Source organism: Marmota marmota, unplaced genomic scaffold (genome assembly GCF_001458135.2).
Source record: "Marmota marmota marmota unplaced genomic scaffold, marMar, whole genome shotgun sequence".
NCBI lineage: Eukaryota > Metazoa > Chordata > Mammalia > Rodentia > Sciuridae > Marmota > Marmota marmota.
The window spans coordinates 2,329,890-2,348,703 of NW_026000244.1; the positions used below are offsets into that span (position 1 = coordinate 2,329,890).

Consider the following 18,814-nt stretch of genomic DNA (forward strand, 5'->3'; position numbering starts at 1 on the left):
CAGTGTGGAAGTGTCATTGTGCTCAGGGAGTCAGAAAGCAGGTCACAGGGTTTGATGCAGTAAGGAAGGAAGGTGATGGAGACAGTTGGAAGGTTGGGCTGGGGCCAGGTAACAGGGTCTCTGTGCCAGATGGAGAAGTGTGGTGGAGGCCATATAATACTGTCCACATGCTGTGGACTGGCTGGGGGTGAGGGTTCCTGACCGCCTCTTTCCAGGGGTGCCTGAACAGATGCTCCCTACGTGGTGGCATTCTGGCAGGAAACTAAGATGAAGTGGTTCTGCTGGCACTGGGCAGCTGGACTGAAGGCTGAATGCTCTGAACTGAAGCCATGGCCATGGTAGTTAGAGGATGAAGGCATGGGGAAAGTCTGCACAGTGGTTCCTGGGCATGAACTGCATATGCAACTGAAGGGGACAGCAGCAGTGACAGGTTTTCTTGGTGGTGCCATTAACTGTAGTGGAAACCCAGTCCACTGAGACTTGAGGCTTCCCTGGGGGACAGGTGCAGATGTTGATGGTCAGGTGGAAGAAAGCTGGAGACACCTCCCAGCACAGAGAAGGCAAAGGGACCACAGACCACCAGTGGGGAGGAGATAATGCAGACAAGACCCTGGTGTCATTTCTGTCTGTTCCCCCTGAAACTCACAAGGGCTGTTCATAACTGACATAAGCAAATCATTGACTGAGGGCCCATTCTACCTTGAGGGTCAGCTGGGGCTTACCCTGGAGGAAGCGGCTGCTGATCTGCTGCTGGATCTTCTCCAGGTCAAATTCCTGCAAGGTCTCTTGGCCTTGTACCACTTGATATGGGCAGTTGGAGAGAACCAGTGGAATCAGGTCTCCCTCCATTTCATAACTGACAACATGCAAGTCAGTGACCTCTGAGTCATCCACGGAATAGCTGAGGGACACAAGATACAGTTGTTGGTGTCCAGGGAAAGTGTGTGGGGCCTAGGGCTTTGGTGCATATGCCCTGCTTCTGCCCTCATAGTGTGAACAAGTGAAAACCCTTTGTTGAAGAAGGCTGAGAGAGGGTTTGGGGGACAGGAGCTGTTGCTGGCTGGAGTCTGCAGCCCAGCTTGGTGGCAGGGGTGGTAGGTTTATGCAGTACCTATTGTTTTCCTTGGAGAACTTCTCCAACGTGTGGATGATTTCATTATGTAGATAAATCAAGTAACTGACTAATGCAGTTGAGCAGAGACCCAGGCCCTGACACTGGGACAGGATGACCTCAAAATCTGCGTCCAGATCCAAGTCGGAGTTGCAGTAGTCTTTAGGTAACTTGATTTCACCTTTAGAAGATAGGGTCATTCCTAAGCAGAGAGATGTTGCATAAGGCATGTGGGTCATAGCCTGGAGGCAGGGGAGGAGGAGGGCAGCCAAAGGCAGCCATCTTCACAGAGCTGGGCCCTGGCTGTTAAGTTTCCAGTGCTCTCAACTCCTTTCTCATTCCATATTTATAGATTCAGGATGACTGAGGATTTCTTTTGTGGTTGGTTCATGTAGCACCTCCATCAACAGGTTGTACTGCCACATACACAGCAGGGTGCTGGCAGAGCCACGTGGAGGAGGACACTTACCATTGGTCTCCAGTGACCGCCTCAGTGCATTCCACGTGGACAGGAAGATGGTGATCCTGTTGTGGAATAGCTGCCTCAGCCCCTCTGTTGAACAAAACACTTGGTAAGATCCCCATGGAAACATTGCCCACCACTACCCTGACCAGGGTCAAACCACAAGGCTTGCTCCCAAGAACCTGACCATGCACCTTCCAACACTCAGGAGCATGCCTGAGTTTCAAATTTGAGGCTGCATGAGATGCTGGAGATGGGGAGGGCTTTCCAGCCACAGCAGTGGCTCACGGCCCATCTCTGGGATTTGGCATCCTTTGCCTCTTTCTCTACCTTAGGACCTGAGCCCCACCCTCATGGCCCAGCCTGAATGATCCTTTTGAACCACCAAACATGGATGGTCCTGATCTTTTGTTGGAGCAGACAGCAGTCATTCTTGAATTGTGACTGCTAATAAAACTCCTGATGGAACAGTATTCATCTTCTGGAACATTCTGGAATCATTTCACTAGACATCTTTGCAGGGCTAAATCTCAGGCAGGAATTTCACCAGTCTCAGTTCTGCCTCCTGGAGAAGGGAAGACAGCTCAGTAACATTCCCTCTATTTAACTGAGAAACAATATGGGGTGGAAAGACTTGGGGCAGGTTGGGGACTTTCTGTGTAGTTTAATTTGGTTAGTGGATTGTTTTACATGATTATACCCTGAAGCTTGCAAATGGGAAAGGGGTCATCTCATCCTTTCACCAAGTGGAGCCATCTCCATAGATTTTTGATATGTTAGACATGCCCTACACATGAGGGATTTGGATGAACAGGACCAAGTCCCCACTCTCCTCCAATGAAAAACTGCCTCAAGGACTGAGCTAGGCCCCATCTCTCAGTTTACACAAGAATCAACTCTAGACACAAATATAAGACTTGACTTCTGAAGCTGTCAGCAGAAAAACAGGGGAAACACTCCAAGATATTGGCACAGGCAATGGTTTTCTGGATAGGACCCCAAACCACAGGAAGTAAGAGCAAAATGACAAATGGGATTACATCAAACTAAAAAGTTTCTGCACAGCAAAGAAAACAACCAACAGAGTGAAGAGACAACCTACAGAATGGGAGAAATAGGTGCCAACTCTTCACCTGACAGCAGGCAAATACCCAGAATATATAACTCAAAAAATTTTAACCACAAAAAAATCAAAGTTATCCAATTTTAAAATGAGCAAGTGATCTGAATAGACACTTCTCAGAGAAGAAATATAAGTAGTTAGCAAATATATGAAAAAATGCTCAATGTCAATAGCCATCAAGGAAATGAAAATCAAAAGTACAATGAGATGCCATCCCCCCCACAGTTAGAATGGCTCTTATAAAAAAAAAAAAAAAGATTGGTGTGTAATCCCAGCTACTCAGGAGCCTAGGCAGGAGGATCACAAGTTCAAGGCCAGCCTCAGCAAGTTCTAGGCTAGTGTAGGCAACTTAATGAGACCTTGTCTTTTTTTTTTTTTTAATTTTTATTGTTGGTTGTTCAAAACAAGACCTTGTCTTAAAAAAAAAAAAAAAGGAGGGGATGGAGGGCTGTAGCTCAGTAGTAGAACATTGCTTGCCTAGGAAGCCCAAGAAAGCCCTGGGTTCAATTGCCACTAGTCCCCCACACTCCAAAATAGATGAATCCCACATAAAATAATACAGATAAAGAGAAAAAGGAAATTTAATATACTTCTGGTAGAAATGTAAACTAATACCTCATAAGGGAGAACAGTATGGAGGTTCCTCAAACTAAAAAAAGATCTACCATGTGATCCAACTATACCACTCCAAAGGAAATCAGCATATCAAAGAGGTACTGCATGCCCATGTTTATGTGGCACCATTCACAATAAGACATGGAATCAGGCTAGAAGCCCATCAGCAGATGAATGGGTAAAGAAGATGTGGTTTATATACATAATAGAATATGACTCAGGTATAAGAAAAATTAACTCCTGAAATTTTTAGCAAAACAGATAAAACTAGAGGATGTTATGTTAAGTAAAACAAGCCAGACACAGAGACAAGATCAGTGCATGTTATATGCATACATGGAAATTTCACACGGATTCCCATTATGTGTACAACTAATGAATTAATAAAAATAAATAATTTAGGAAAAATTTTTAAAAAATTGACTCTTGGGCCCACTGTTGGGTGTGAGGCTGTGAAAGGAAAGACCAGGCCTATTGTAGTGGTAGCTGGTGTGATTTTGGGTTTTGTTCTGAAGGGCCAGGATCCAGCATCCTCAGTCAAATGAAACCATATCTTGATAAGAGATCACAACACTAACATGAAGTCCTTCCTAGTGTGAGCACCAGACATCCCCCAATCATTCTGCTCCCTGCCAGCTGTGGTACTGGTCCATGAGGGAGGTGGTGAGAACCTCTACTGTGGCCCAGGAGAGCTCAAGTGGGTGAAAGCTGGAGATGGTTTCTGGGCCTGGCAGTATGACTCCACATCCTGCAGCCCCACCATGCAGTACATTGCCTCCTGCCTGCAGGGCACAGGGAGGTTTGGTTTTGGTGTGCATTCTTGACTGTTCAGCAGGCATTTGCTGGTGACCACCTGCTCAGCTTCTAGGTGCCAGGTTTCTGTTCTCGAGACTAAAAGGCTCAGGGGTCACTCCAGTTAAACTGGGCTAACTGGGTTGCACGAAATAACCACAAGAGACACAATACCTTTTTCTTTGAGGTCGCTGTGACGGCTCTTCTGACCTTAAGGGTCCACAGAAAGAGAGAGAGAGAGCGAGAGCATGCACTGACCCCTTTTATTGAGGGAAGCTATTCAAATGAGGCAAGGTGTCAGGTTTCAGGGGGCTGAGTCTATCTTCATGATGTCCACTGTCAGCAGGTTGACTGACACCTGGGTAGGCCACACCCAAGGGCACAGTAAGAGAAGGGGACACACACAAGGCACTTCCATGGAAGATTCTATCCTAAACAGGGCAAGCAAGGGGTTATATTACAAAGGAACAGGTGAGCATAGCTTCACCCATGGGGCTGTAGCAAGACACACTCATGACCTTTGCACCCAAGAAGGGTGCCACATTTCTGTGACTGAGAGCCTCAGCACCCAGCCGGGGAGTGTAACTCAGTCACGTGTAAGGTTGGCCTCCCACATCTAGGGATGAAGACAAGGCATCACAGCTGAGTGACCAGTGTGATCCCTCCTGGACTTCAAATTCCTTATAGATCACAGCTAACCTCACTCATGTGCCTGTTACACCTATGACTTCAGCAGATGTGTCTTAAGACCTCTGTGCTGTCCCTGAGACTCATGCTACAGGCTTTGCATTCAGAATCACAGTGCTGATGGGGCTGGTTAGGGTTCTGCCGCTAAGAATGATGACTTTGAACCCAGGCACAGAGCCTCCCAGTCCTCCTCAAGGGAAGTCTACCAGGAAAAGGGGACAGCCCATGAAGCAGACACACCTTCTGCAGGAATTCCCAGAGCACGGGCACCATCTCCTTGCTGTTCTTCTGCTCCACGACATGCTGGATGTACTTAACTGTGATCTTCTTCCTGCAGCTCAAAATCTTTGAGCAATGAACCACACTTTTCTGGGGCAGTTGGAGTAAGAAGCTTGTAGGGTCACCATATAAGATTTTCACCACAAGGTTGGAGCTGATGAGCATGCTCACCGTCAGCATGGTCTTATCTAGATGCTGGATAAAGAAACAATACAGCATTTTGCAAATGAGACACTTCCACAGACAACTGGGCAGCTCATGGCCCCATGGTGGCTCCTTAGGAATCTGCCTGCACAACCTGGATGCTTGCTTTTGCTATTTGTCACTGGATTGGGGGGTTCCTTGTTCATAGGTTTTTTTTGCCTCCCCAATCAGAGCAAGACTCAGGGGCATTTATTTCACTGCCCTTTCGCTTCCTGACTTCCCTGTCCTGTTATGGATAGTCAGCTGTGTGATGTTCTCAGCAGAGCAGTAATGACTCCAGAGAGATTGCCAATGTATTTCTGGAGGGTTTCTGCCTCTTACTTTCACATCCCACTGTAAAAAGCAGTGGAGAGCAAGTGGCCACCTGCCCTTTGAGAACTCCTGATAATCTTGGCCTGACTTATGACCAGTGCAGGAGGGACACCTGAGGATAGCAGAAGGAGGGGTTTCTCCAGATGAGGCCTCTGACATCCCTCCTAAGGACAGTGGGCCAACAGTGCTCACAGATGAATGGGACCCTCTCCTGGACAGAGGGCTAAGGAGCGGCCACTACTCACCACTTACCTCCAGTTCAGGTAGAAGAAGAGCTTTGACATGTTTTCCCCAATTGTTTCTCTGTCCTATGGTTGACAATCTTGCATTAAAATTTAATGCCCTACAAAGAAAATCAAAATGTGTCTGTTACCCAACAAACAAAAAACAGCGCTCTCTATACAGTAAACACTGAATAATGTTAATAGAGATAGTCCTTCTTTTGGGGTGATAAGTTCCTAAGTTAATCAGGTACTGCTAACACCAGCCTCCAGACTCTGTGAAGATACTTTAGTCACTGACAACCCTCCAGCCCACAGCTGTGGTCTTGAAGGTATTTTAAACAAATGGCTAAGGACAGGACATGAACTAAAAAGCCTAGGGGCACAGCAATGCTGACAGCTACCCAGAGCCACCTCATTGCTGACCCCAAGCCTGTAGGAAGAGGTGGTCCTGGGGAGCTGGCAGCAGTTTAGGGCTCTCAAGTCCAGGTGCTGGGGAAATTACACCAGAATAAGAGGTATTTAACAAAATCAGTGTTAAGATGGAAATACATGCTAATGCTGGTTTCTGATGAAGACACACCTGAAGGGGAACAGATTCTTTGGTGGTAGTAACAGACATTTTATTGTTACTGCTATTATCTGTATGCTTTTAAGTAATATTGTTCTACAATGGTTGTTTTAAAAGATTTTTTGCAGGTAAGCAAAAAGAAACTGAAATCCCTACTGATGCCACTCAGATAACCACTTACAGAGTCCCCTCACAGATCTTTGCTTTTGGCATGGATTTAAATGTTTAGAGTAGAAGAGTTGGCTCGGCAGACAGTGTTTTTTAGCCTCCTTTGTTTATGTAACAAATTGTGGACATGCACATATTAGGTCAGGGTACAAGTGTGACATCTCTGAAAAGCAAAAGTGGGACACATGTCACCTGTTGGGGAGCCACATGCTCCCAGGGCACAGGTTAATGCTGTATGCACAAGTACCAGGTATAAGTGCTGTAGGCCCCCACCAGGCAGGTGCTGTGTGGAGGAGCTCAGCAGCCCCTCCAGCCCCCACAAGGAGAGCAGAGTGCTTGCTCCCATTCCTGTCATGCCATTCACCAGGAGCTGGGGAAGCCTGGCCTCTTGGCAGTCATACCCAGCCCTTACTCCTTGCTTACTCTGGTCAGGAAGTGGGTGCTGCTCTTTGAGAAGCCAGCACAGCATGAGGTGGACCACATGGGTGGTCTCTTCGGCACTCTTCCCCAGAATCTTTGTTAACTGCTCCAAGTCTTTCCAGATGTGCTGCTGCAGGAATCCTTTTGGGTCACCCACTGGAGGCTTGATGATGTTTATCACAGTCTGTGGGGGAAAGGAAACAAGACGTGCAGTGGGATCTGTGTGTAGAGGACATGGTGACAGGCTAAGGGAGCAAAGCACCAGCACTGGGGAAAGGGTGGTTTCTAGGTGAGGTCTGGGTGCTCTCAACATGATGCAGGAAGCAGAGGAAGGGAGGCAGGTGAGTGGAGCCAGAGACTGCTGGCTCTGATGTAATCTGGGTGCAGCAGAGAATGCTGCCCTGCACCTCCTGAAGCCACCACAATGACCTTCTGGCCACAGAGGAGAAAGCAGAGAGCACACAGCAGGAGGGCAGAACTAAAAAAAAAAAAATCTGAAATGTTTGAGCATCATTTGCTTTTGAAAAGGCCAATACTCAGAAATACAGATGTGGGAAGGAGACTAAAAAGAAAGTGATATGTAAATATGAGCATATGCCGCTTTCTATTAAACAGAAAGAGAGAAGCAGGGAGGGATGGGGCAGGAGGAGGGAGGAAAGGGGAGGCTTGGGGGCCTGAGTTGGAGCAAATGATCTTCCTTGCTTGTGGGATTATTGAAAAGGAAGCCCTCTATTGTGTTTAACTCTGATGTACTAATAAAGACAAAAATGAAAAAGCAAAATTCAAACTTCAAAGCAAAACCCAAAGCAGTGCCTTCCTTGATTTCCACCTGCATTTCTCACAGGGATCTGCAAACCTGGCAGTGCCACAGCCACTGTGGCATGTGCTAGGGGATTCCTCAAAAGCCAACCCATGTGGCAGAGATGTGCAGGCAAAGGAACCACAAGAACATTGCTATGGATTGCCCTGGAAACTGCTGAGCAAAACACTTGGCCAGACAGAGGTCCTGCATGCCAAAAAGGCAGGCAGGAAAGACAAAGGACAAGGCCACAGTGCTTAGTGCCTGCAGACCTCAGTATGACCTTGCAACTCCCCGCCTTCACCTTTGTAACCAGGCTCTCCCAAGATTCTCAGTCACCCTTGGGCACCACTCGGTGGAGCTAGCTGAGGGAAATTTTTATGAAAGCCTCAGGTAATCATTTCAGAATCCTGGAATCTCTAATGTTCCCATAGGTGATATTCTTGCAGGTAATCCTTGGGGTCCAGCCCCTCGGTGGCCATGCCAACACCTTTGGCCAGCCTGGGCACCTGCAAATGGCCATGCTGGCAGCCTCTGCTCCCTGTGGTTGCTGGAACAAAGCTGGACACCCTGGGTGACTTCAAGACTCAGCCTTTGTGTCCTGGAGGCCAAAATACTAAGACAGGTAACTAGGCCATGCTCTTGGGACACCTCCAGGTGCCATCATGTGCCCTCTCAGCTCAAATGGTGATGCAGACCTTGAAGCCTTTCCCTCCCAGCTGCCTGGCTCCAGCCTCCTTCTCTATCCTCAGAGGGCCCCATGTGTCCTTCTTCACCCAGACAGCCCCCCTCATAAGAACATGGTCACCCTGCATTGGGGCACTCCCTGCTGTACTGTGACGTCACCTTGACTAACTCTGCAACAACCCAATTCCAAATCAGCTCATATTCTGTCCTCAGGGACAGCATGTCAACCTACCTTGGAGCAAAGACACAATCATCACAGAGCTCTATCCCAGCCCCCAGAATGCACATCCCTTCCAGGCCCACACCCGGGCTCGGCACCCTCAGAGTGTTGATTTGCTTCATCTCTGGGAGCTTCATGTGAGCCAGCACTGGGTGGGACATGGGTGAAACTCCTCCCTTCTGTAACCTGTGGACCTTGCCAGCACACCACGTAATGAGCTGCAGGCCCTGTCATGGCAGCCTGAGTTCTGGGTGTCTTCTGTTTCTGCAGGCCTCACAGCCTTCACACTCCCCTGCAGTCCCCATTCAAATGAACAACGGAAGGGCCACCTCAACAGAAGGGGACACACATCACTTTTGCGCTCACCTCAGGTTCAAAAAGCAGTCCTGGTCCTAGTGGGCAGCTGTGAAGGGGCCAAGCAGGTTCCCCAGAAAGAGAGAGGAACAGATAATGGCTGAGCATTAGCAGACTCAACTGCAGGGTCAAAAAGGTGACCCATCAGCAGCATTGACCTCTGGCCCTGACCTCCAGTAGAGCTCTGGATTCCCCGGAAAGGACAGGGCCTTAAAATGGAAGGAACCTGGTCCCTGCAAAGCTGCCTCCTGGCCAGCCTGTCCCAGCTGGCTGACTGACCCTGGTCCCCAAGGATCTGCCTCCTGCCCAGCCTCTCCCAACAGGCTGACTGCCCCAGTCCCCAAGGAGCTGCCTCCTGCCCAGCCTCTACCTGCAAGCTGGCTGCCCCTGGTTGAAACGAGTAACTGCAATACAATTAATTTCCCTTGGCCGTAGCCATCCAGACTTGAACATCATCCTGGGTTCCAGCTAGGGTTTTTTTTCCTGAGATTCCCAGGCACCTGGCCTCCAGAAGCAACATTCTCTATACAAAATTCTGCTCCTGATTGCAAAAAGTAAGGAAAAAATTAAAAAGTAAAACCCTGGAATCATAAAAAGGCTCACCATCCCTACCTCAGGTCATTAAAGTATGTAAAGTTCCTGGTGTCTCATTTTAGCCACAACATCCTCTAATATCTGTAAGACTGTTGGTACTAATTCATAAGAATTCTCAGGGAAATAGGCCCCAGAGGCAAGAGAAGAAACTACTAAACATCAGCACTAACCGAAATTCTTACAAAAGTCTTGTGAACCCTCAGTCAAGATATGTATCAAATCCTATCAATTATCAAAATGTTTTCATATTTAAACAGTTTCTTATTGAAGAAAACCTTTTCTTTCTTCTTTATGGGTCATTTGCTTTATTGTGTATTAAGCCAACAAGAGAAAAATCAATCTGACATTGATTCTAATATGTGATTGAATGTACATATGTGTGACTTTAGAGAGAGTTTCTCTATCCCTGCAGCCAGAGTGCTTCCCTCCCACCGGCTGCAGGAAAGGTTGTCAAAACAACTTTATAACAGATCCTTCCTATGGAAAAAATTTCTAACTTAATTCTCATTTTAATCCAGAGTTTCTCCTGCTGCTTTCTTCAATGGCAATAACTAAAATAAATATATTGAAAGATTGAGATATTGGCCACAAAAAATGTTTTTAAAGAAAAAATGGCCACACTGCTAATGGAGTTAATGTTGTCATTTATAGGAATGGGTCCCAGCTAACCAGAAAGCCATGACATCTGATTTTCTTAAACTCTCTGATCACTGACCCTCTCTATAAAGGGAGGTGGTAGTTTGGGTTTCTGTGCACAGCTGTGGAGGTACTGCATAAGTGGACTGCATACTGTGGTGTCCTGCCACCCTGAAATCCTACCTTCCAACTGAAGAGCTGCAGCCCCTCTGGGACTGAACAGTTCTCAGAGGAAGCGCCTCAGCCTGTGAAATGCAAACTAACCACCAGAGCTGGGCCTGCTCCCTCTGATCACCTAACAGTGGTTTCATGCAGTCCCAAGACTAAGGCTCCTCCACTGTGTCATCCTGCCATCCCCTGGGCCTACAAGCCGAGACCTGGATGCTTTTCATCTGGCTGAGAGAGGAAGTCAGGCAGGCCTAAGGGACAGGCTGAGGGATGGGCTGAGGGATGGGCTGGGGGGGCAGTGGTACATTCCAGATGTCACCCAGACCCCAGTCCATGGATGGTGACTAGCATCACCCAGCCAAAGGTGAGGTGTAGTAGCCAAAAGGCTGGTCCTCACCACAGTGACATGAACTCTCCTTGAGCACCCTTGAGCCTGGAGAAGACAGTGCAAGAATAGCACTTGGCTCTGCATCTGGCCTGTGGTGTGATGGGGTGTGTGAATTAGATTGGAAGACACTCTAAGGAGCCCACCATTATTGTCATTCTGTCATTATCTTGAAAACCTGTGTGTGAGCCCCTGTCTCTAGTTCAGAGCCAAAAGTGGGGTGAAATTCCTCTTCCTGATAAGAAACCAGGTACAAAACTGCTCAACTGCTCAGTGTGATGGAGGCCCAGGCTTGTCCTTAATTAAAACAGAACAAAGCCCATACAAAGAAAGTGCCCTGTATACAGAAAACACTTCTATAAAAAAAACCCACTGGGCAGAATCATATGCCCAGCTCCTAGCTGCAGGTCAGTGCCTTCTTCCTTAAGTAAATGCTTTTTGACACTTATGAGTTGACTGGCTCTCTAAGTATTCCTTTAAGCAGTTCTGGCAAGTTCCCAAAAGTTCATTAAGGGGCTGCCCATGTGCAGAAGTGTCTTTTGGCTGTAATAACAAAGACATGGAACTTCTGAGAAGGCAGAGGGGACAGAGGCTTGTTGGTTCTGGGACCATGATTCTACTGTCACTCACACACACACAGTCACATGGAGGTTTTGGAAGGTAATAAGCAGAGAGAAGGGAGGGGACAAAGTTAGCTCACAGCAGTGACTTGTCATCACTGAGTCCTCAGCACTCAGCAAAAAACCAGGTGGAGTAGGCAGGTTCCCAACATTCTTGAGTGCCTTGTCACTCATTCATGCTCTGTGGACAAAAATAATGACAGTCTCTGCCTCTTAGAATTAACAAGGAAATTTAAAAAGTGATTGTGTTTGATAAGCGCTTAGAAAGGTGACCATGCCCTTTTGTTACTTTAAACCCAAGACCCAAAGACCAAAAGACTCCATTAGCCTGAGTTCTCCAATCACTCTGCAGGCTGTGGGCCTGCCCTGCAGCAGGTGGCCAATGCCAGATCTCTCTTAAGAGCTGTGGAGAGAGACATTACAAGATCTTTGAGGCTCAGCCTCAAAATGCACCCCTGGCAACCACCTGCACTCCTCTAATGAGGTTTTAGAAGGGTTTAAGAAGTCGGGCTCATGAGAGTCAGAAGACAGTGCCAGGCAGACCAAGGAGCTGCTGATCTTTACGAGGATCTCAACATCCAGGACGCATAACAGTGAGGTGTCTCAGAGGACACACTTTAAGTGACTCCGTGACATAATATATTTATCCACTGAAGTAACTTGGAGGGGTGGGGACAGTTTGGGCTAGCAGGGATGGGGGCATGGAGAGGAGCTGAGTCTCTAGAGGGTGATGTGAAGGAATGTTGAATAGGTAAGACACCTTGCTGTGGCTGATGGGGGACAACCAACAGGACTGTGAAGCTAAGGAAGCACATGCCACATGCACACCCAACTGGTGACAAGGAAAGAGTTGCCAGGATGACACTGATGTTAACCGCCTGGTTGATGTTCTGCATGGTCAATCCAGATGCCAGCTCTGGGACGCTGAGCCAAGTGTCCATAGAACCCATGTTTCTTTGAAACTTCCAGGGAATTGAGGATTATTTCAAATCAAGTGTTTAGGAAAAACTATGGATGGTGTGGCTTCCTGTTCCTCAGTCAGAAACACATCCACCTCAGTCCCCACCCACACCTGTGACCTCTTCAGCCAAATCAGGAAGCTGGAGCACCTTTCTCTCTCCCTTTCTCTTTCCCCTCCTCCTTTCCTTGGATTGTCTGCCTTGACGGTGTGCAGGAGCCATGAACTACACACATTTAACTCCACCAATGGTGTCGCTCTCCTTCCCAGGCTTGCTCTCCATCCTGAGCTCACCCTGTTTCCCTTGCAACACTAGATACTCATGTGGGGCTGATTTGCTATCATGCCTGCAGAACCCCCAGCCCCTCCAGCAGAGTAAAAGGAACCCTGCATAGAGCCTCCCCAGATGCCCAAGCACAAAGCCAACATCAAAGGTTTGCACTGGGCTCTGTTGCGATTTTAGTATGTGACCAAGCCACTTGTTCTGGGCAGTTTGTATTCAGGACATATTTGTCTTCAGGGTGTTTCACTCTCTAACTTTGTGCATCATTAATCTTTTAAAATGAGAAACTTTAAGAGCCCAACCCCATCATGTTAAAATCTCCATATGTGAGCTACATATTACTCAGTCTCATTCAAACACAAGTCTCTGCAGCAAAGTCAGTAAACTGAACAGGAAAACCATCCTAGAAAACATGTAGATCCTGACATGGTACGCACCTCCTCCATAAGCACTGGGAGAAGAGCTGGGCACACACAGCTCTTCACACTTATCCTCTAACCCAGAATAAAACCCTTAATGAATACGGCATTTGCTCCTGGAAAATAACCAAATACTGTAACAAAATATGTGAGGCAGCTACTTTATATAAAAAAAGAGAGTTTTATTTTCCTTGCAGTTTGGAGGCTGGAAGTCCCACCAGCATGGCCCAGATGCTTCCAAGGGCCCTGTGGCTGCATTTCATCATGGGAGGAGCTTTCTTCCATTCCTGGGTCTTTGGCCTACCCCCTACTTATACAGCCACTAGGATCCAATCATGGGGACTTCACCCCGATGACCTATCTAATGCAGCCACTTTCAAAAGTTCCTACCTCTGGACACCACAGCCAGATCCAGTCTCTACCTCTCCATACCACTGGTATAAGATTTGTGGTGTTAAACTGTATGATTTGGGGGCAATACATGGATTGAGGCCACAGCAACTTGTTTGCTGTGTCACTTTGCTAATTAGCAGTGAAAAGTGACACCCAAATAGAAAAGGTATAATTAAATTGGTATAAATATGTCTATATTAGAGAGTGTACAATGTCCCAGACCTTGTTCTTAGCCATATATTATTGTAAACTCAGTTCTTCATGAATTATATGTAATATTAATAAAATTGTGAATGATATTCAATACGATTTTTGTATGGATTCCATGTATAAGAAGCCTTTGCCCTATTGTAGCTGGTAAGCCAACATTTAATGATAAGAAACTTAATCTTTACATACAACCTTATCAGTTTACCTCTTACTAAAATAAGACTATGCATCATAGCTCATTGATTATTTTGTCATAAGTATAAGGCCTCACTCAACCTTGATTCCAGGTCCATTTCTCTGATTCCTGCCCTGAAATAACACTACCTATAAAATAACAGTGATGTCAGAATTTACTACTGTACATGAAAACACTGATCATTGACCTCATTCACAGAAAAATGAAATGTTTCCAATGAGGCTGAAGTCTAGAAGGCCATTATGCACACACAAGAAAGATAAAGCTCTTCTCTCCTACAAGAGCTACCTTTAAGTTTGTGGGAATTCAGTCTATTCAAATCACTAGGAAATGTTAAAGTGTTAAAAAATTAAAATGTTAAAATTTTAATTCAAGATATGAAAATCTGGGGCTTATTTTCCTATATCTATGTCCTTATTATAACTCTTAATTTCAGCATAAGTACAAACAGAAAAAAAATATAATGATCTGGCTTATGCAAATTATATTCCACTTTAAGTTTGATTAAAATGTGTAAAAGAATTAAGAGATGCTAGTATGTTTTACTATTACACAAAACATTCAGTCAAGTGGAACACTGTGATGTCTGTCATTTAACAACAGGATAAAATACCTGAGTGTTAACATATAAACAAATATTCAGTTATAAAGACATATTGAATACATAAGGTAAATATAGGTAAAAAAAATTCACTATAAATTGGGCATGATAGTCCATGCTTGTAATCCAAGCAAATTGGGAAACTGAGTAGTTTCAGAAGTTTAAATTCAGCCTCAGCAACTTAGTGTGGTTTCAAGCAACTTAGCAAGACAGTCTCAAAATTTGAAAAAGTGGAGAGAGGGCTTAGGAATGTGGCTCAGTGTTTAAAAATCTCTAAATATAAACTGAAATACAAAAAAAATACAGTTTAAAATGTTACAATTCAGTGTTAAACATCAAAAAATAGATTTTATATAATTCTTTTCTACAGTATTAAAAAATGAAAATAGTACTTTTTGATTTAGAATACAAAAATTATATGCTTTCAAAGATGAGGTTTCTGCACTATCCATGTATGATATTTATGACTGATATTTCTACCAAATAACTTGATAATGCTTAAAAAATTTAAGCAAAAGTTAAAGACAACTACTTATTTTCTATATTTAAATGAGTAATGTCTTTTACTGATCCTCATATACATCAAGGTGTAATGTATAGACAATGACTTTATTATACTCTCACATTTGTCAAAGTGTTTATTATAAATGTTTAATTTTTATATAAGGCATACATTTTGGACAAAATCTGTTCAATGTTCACTACTGGTATGAGTTTTCAGATGTTCAATGAATTTAAAATTTGAATAAGTTTTCAAAATATTATTTAACTATTTAGGGTTTCTGGGCACAATGAATTCTCCAAAAATCAGTAGTGTTTAAGAAACATGTGGTTATGAAATGATTTTTTTTTCCATTTGTATTCTCTCTAACTAGTATGTATCCACAGGGGCTGAGTATGGGTGAATGAATTTTGGAGGCATTGTCACATTGTCAATTTTCACATTTCAAAACTTTTTCTCTTCTATGGTTATTGTAGTGAGAATTAAATGTTGACTCTTCCTTAGAGGAATGGTACGATGGTCTCATTTGTAAAGCTTCTCTCCAGTGTGTTTTCTCTGATGTTTAGTAATGTATGATATATAATTTAAAATGTTTCTACATTCTCTACATTTATGTCTTCTTTCCAGAATAAATAGCTTAGTGGTGAAAAAGAATTGATTTCTTATTAAAAGCTTTGCTACATTGTTTTCATTTGTAGGGGTTCTTTTCTGTTTAAATTCTGTTGTTGATAAGGTTTAGTTTTTCTTTAAAAGTATTATCACTTTATTTACATTTCACATTCACCAGGGTGTCTTCTGCTGTGGTGAATAAAGTTTTATTTTTTATTAAAAGTTTTGCTACTTATTCACATTTGTAAGGCTATTCTTCAGTGTGAGTTCTGCTGTGGTGAATATGGCCTGTTTTATGGCTAAAAGCTTTGCCACATTCCTTACATTTGTAGGGCTTTTCTCCAGTGTGAATTCTGTTGTGGCAATAAGGGTTTATATTTGAGTAAAAACTTTGTCACATACTTTGCATTTGTGAGGCTTCTCTCCAGTTTGAGTTCTGCTGTGGCAAATAAGGTGTGATTTTTGACTAAAAGCTTTGCCACATTCTATTCAATTGTAGGGCTTCTCTCCAGTATGAGTTCTGCTGTGGCAAATATGATCTATTTTTTGACTGAAAGCGTTTCCACATTCTTTACATTTGTAGAGCTTCTCTCCAGTGTGAGTTCTACTGTGGTGAATAAGGTCTATTTTTTTGACTGAAAGCTTTGCCACATTCTTTACATTTGTAGGGCTACTCTCCAGTGTGAGATCTTCTGTGGCAAATAAGGTTTGATTTTTACTGAAAGCTTTGCCACATTTTTTACATTTGTAGGCTTCTCTCCAGTGTGAGTTCTTCTTTGGCAAATAAGGTATGATTTTTGGCTGTAAGTTTTGCCACATTCTTTACATTTCTAGGACTTCTCTCCAGTGTGATTTCTGCTGTGCCTAAAAAGGTCTGGTTTTTGACTAAAAACTTTGCCACATTCTTTACAGTTATAGGGCTTCTCTCCAGTGTGAGTTCTTCTGTGGCAAATAAGGTGTGATTTTCGACTGAAAGCTTTGCTACAATTTTTACATTTGTACGGCTTCTCTCCAGTGTGAGTTCTACTGTGGCAAATAAGGTCTGCTTTTTGACTAAAAGCTTTGCCACATTCTTTACATTTGTAGGGCTTCTCTCCAGTGTGTGTGTTCTGCTGTGGTGATTAAGGTGTGATTTTTTACTGAAAGCTTTGCCACATTGTTTATACTTGTAGGGCTTCTCTCCAGTATAAATTCTCTGGTGGTAAAAAAGGTCTGAATTTTTATATGACTTCTGTTGTTCACTCTCACTTGTAGTTTTCCATATTTTCTTTTGTTGTAAATAGTCAATATTACAACTTCTATATTTTACACTTATCACTTTGTGAAATATGTTTTATGCCCTTTTCTGGTGAATTTTCTTGGGTATCTTGAGGAGTCAGGGCTGAAATAAACAAAAATTTAAAATAAAACAATACCTACTAGAGTGGGATAAATATACTTTGCATACATAACATGAAATTAAGGTAAAATAAATACAGCAGGAGTGTAGCAGATTAGTACATTCAAAGTCATCATAAATTCAAAAATATATCAGTTCAATAAAAATGTACAGACACAATTACCTTGAGAATATTACCCAAATTATTGTAGAGACCACAGTATTGAAGAGGAGTACATCATTAAGAAGAGTAATATAATGAAGAGAAGGAAAGTATGTTACTTTTATCATCCACAGTCTTTTGTCCTCCATAAGATAGCATTACATATTTAGGAAATATCTACCAGCTACCTTCACTCTCAGTAGAATAAGAAAAATGTAAAACATATACAAACATTTTTGGCTTTTTCAAAGAGTGTCCAAAAACTAGTTTTTGTCTACCATGACATAGAGATGTGAAAATAACTAATAGATTTTGAGTGATAATACCACAAATAGTCAACAAGGGTAAAGAGGCTATGGACTCTTAACAAGAAATATGAACAAAAAATTACTAAGAAATATACACATATATGTCTATAAAATTTTCCATAAAAACATTTCAAAAGACTATAAAAACCTTGCATAGCCCATGCCATAATACTTGGGTTAAGTCAACACATGACAATCAAGTATAATAAATTGATTTTCATAGTTTTAAATTCATGTGATATGACGATTTCTTTCATTGAGAAATCCAACTTTGTTTATTTACTAAATATATCATGGTATTTTATACTATATATAAAAGGTAAAATGACTAAACAGAATGAATTAACACAATCATTATTTCATATAATTATTAGTTTTGTTCTTACAAGGTATTGTATTCTTTCTACTAGTATTTATGAAGAACATAATACACTCACCATTTGGTAAAACAAAACTCTTGACCCTTTTATGCTCAATAAAATAAAAATATGGAGACTTTGACTATAATATGAACCCTACACAAAACACAGTACCTGGTGAACACAATTTACTCACTAAATTTCTGACTTCCACATGTGAATCAAATGCTCCTGCAACTTAATCTCTGCCTGCCACAATTCACTTAATGCAAAGTCCTGCATGTATTTCTTAAAACACTTTATGAGACAAAATATTTTTATAACTAAATAATAATAGTATATAAGTACAATATTTTTACTCATTTGATCATTGATGGGCACATACATTGAGTCCCTAGCTTTAATACTGAGAACAATGTTTGCACTAAACATAAAAGCAGAGGTATCTCTTCAATTTTCTTATTTAATTGTTCATGCATACATATTTAGTACTGGCATTTCTGGATCTTTAGGTCATCCAACTTTTAATTTTTCATGTGTGGTGCTTGAGATTAAGCCCCAAAATTCTATATCACTGAACTACAACACAATTCTTTTTAAAATTGTTTGAATCATGCTGTTTCTAAATTTCTGAGACTTCCTTCAAACATGAAGTACTTTTTGCATGGCCTCCCAATTAGCAAATATTGCAAGGATACAGCACTGTTCTTGCATATTTTTATTTATTTAAAAGTTTTTATACTTTTCCCCCCAAATGGACTATATAATCTACTGTTGGCTTCTTTAATGAACAAATAAACAATAGTACAGCAAATATAAAAAAAGAGAAGCATAGCTTAATCCAAGTAATAAAAGAAGAAAAAAAACATTAAGAACTAAACATTAGGATACTGACAGTTATGAATTACTCAAAGAACACTAAATAACTATTTAAAGAAAGTTTAGAGAGTAAAATTGAGACAAAAAAATATTAATGTAATTAGGCACAAATTTTGTTTGTAAATAG

The 18,814-nt window shown here is 42.8% G+C and overlaps 1 long non-coding RNA gene across 1 annotated transcript; it reads right to left on the reverse strand.

Annotated features, from left to right (window-relative positions):
* Positions 1-15,549: 15,549 nt before the first annotated feature.
* Positions 15,550-17,677, reverse strand: LOC125614061. The gene is made up of 2 exons (XR_007344707.1): positions 17,163-17,677; positions 15,550-16,981 (listed from the first exon to the last, which is right to left on the reverse strand). It is a non-coding gene; the product is annotated as an uncharacterized LOC125614061 (long non-coding RNA).
* Between the last annotated feature and the right edge of the window lie 1,137 nt (positions 17,678-18,814).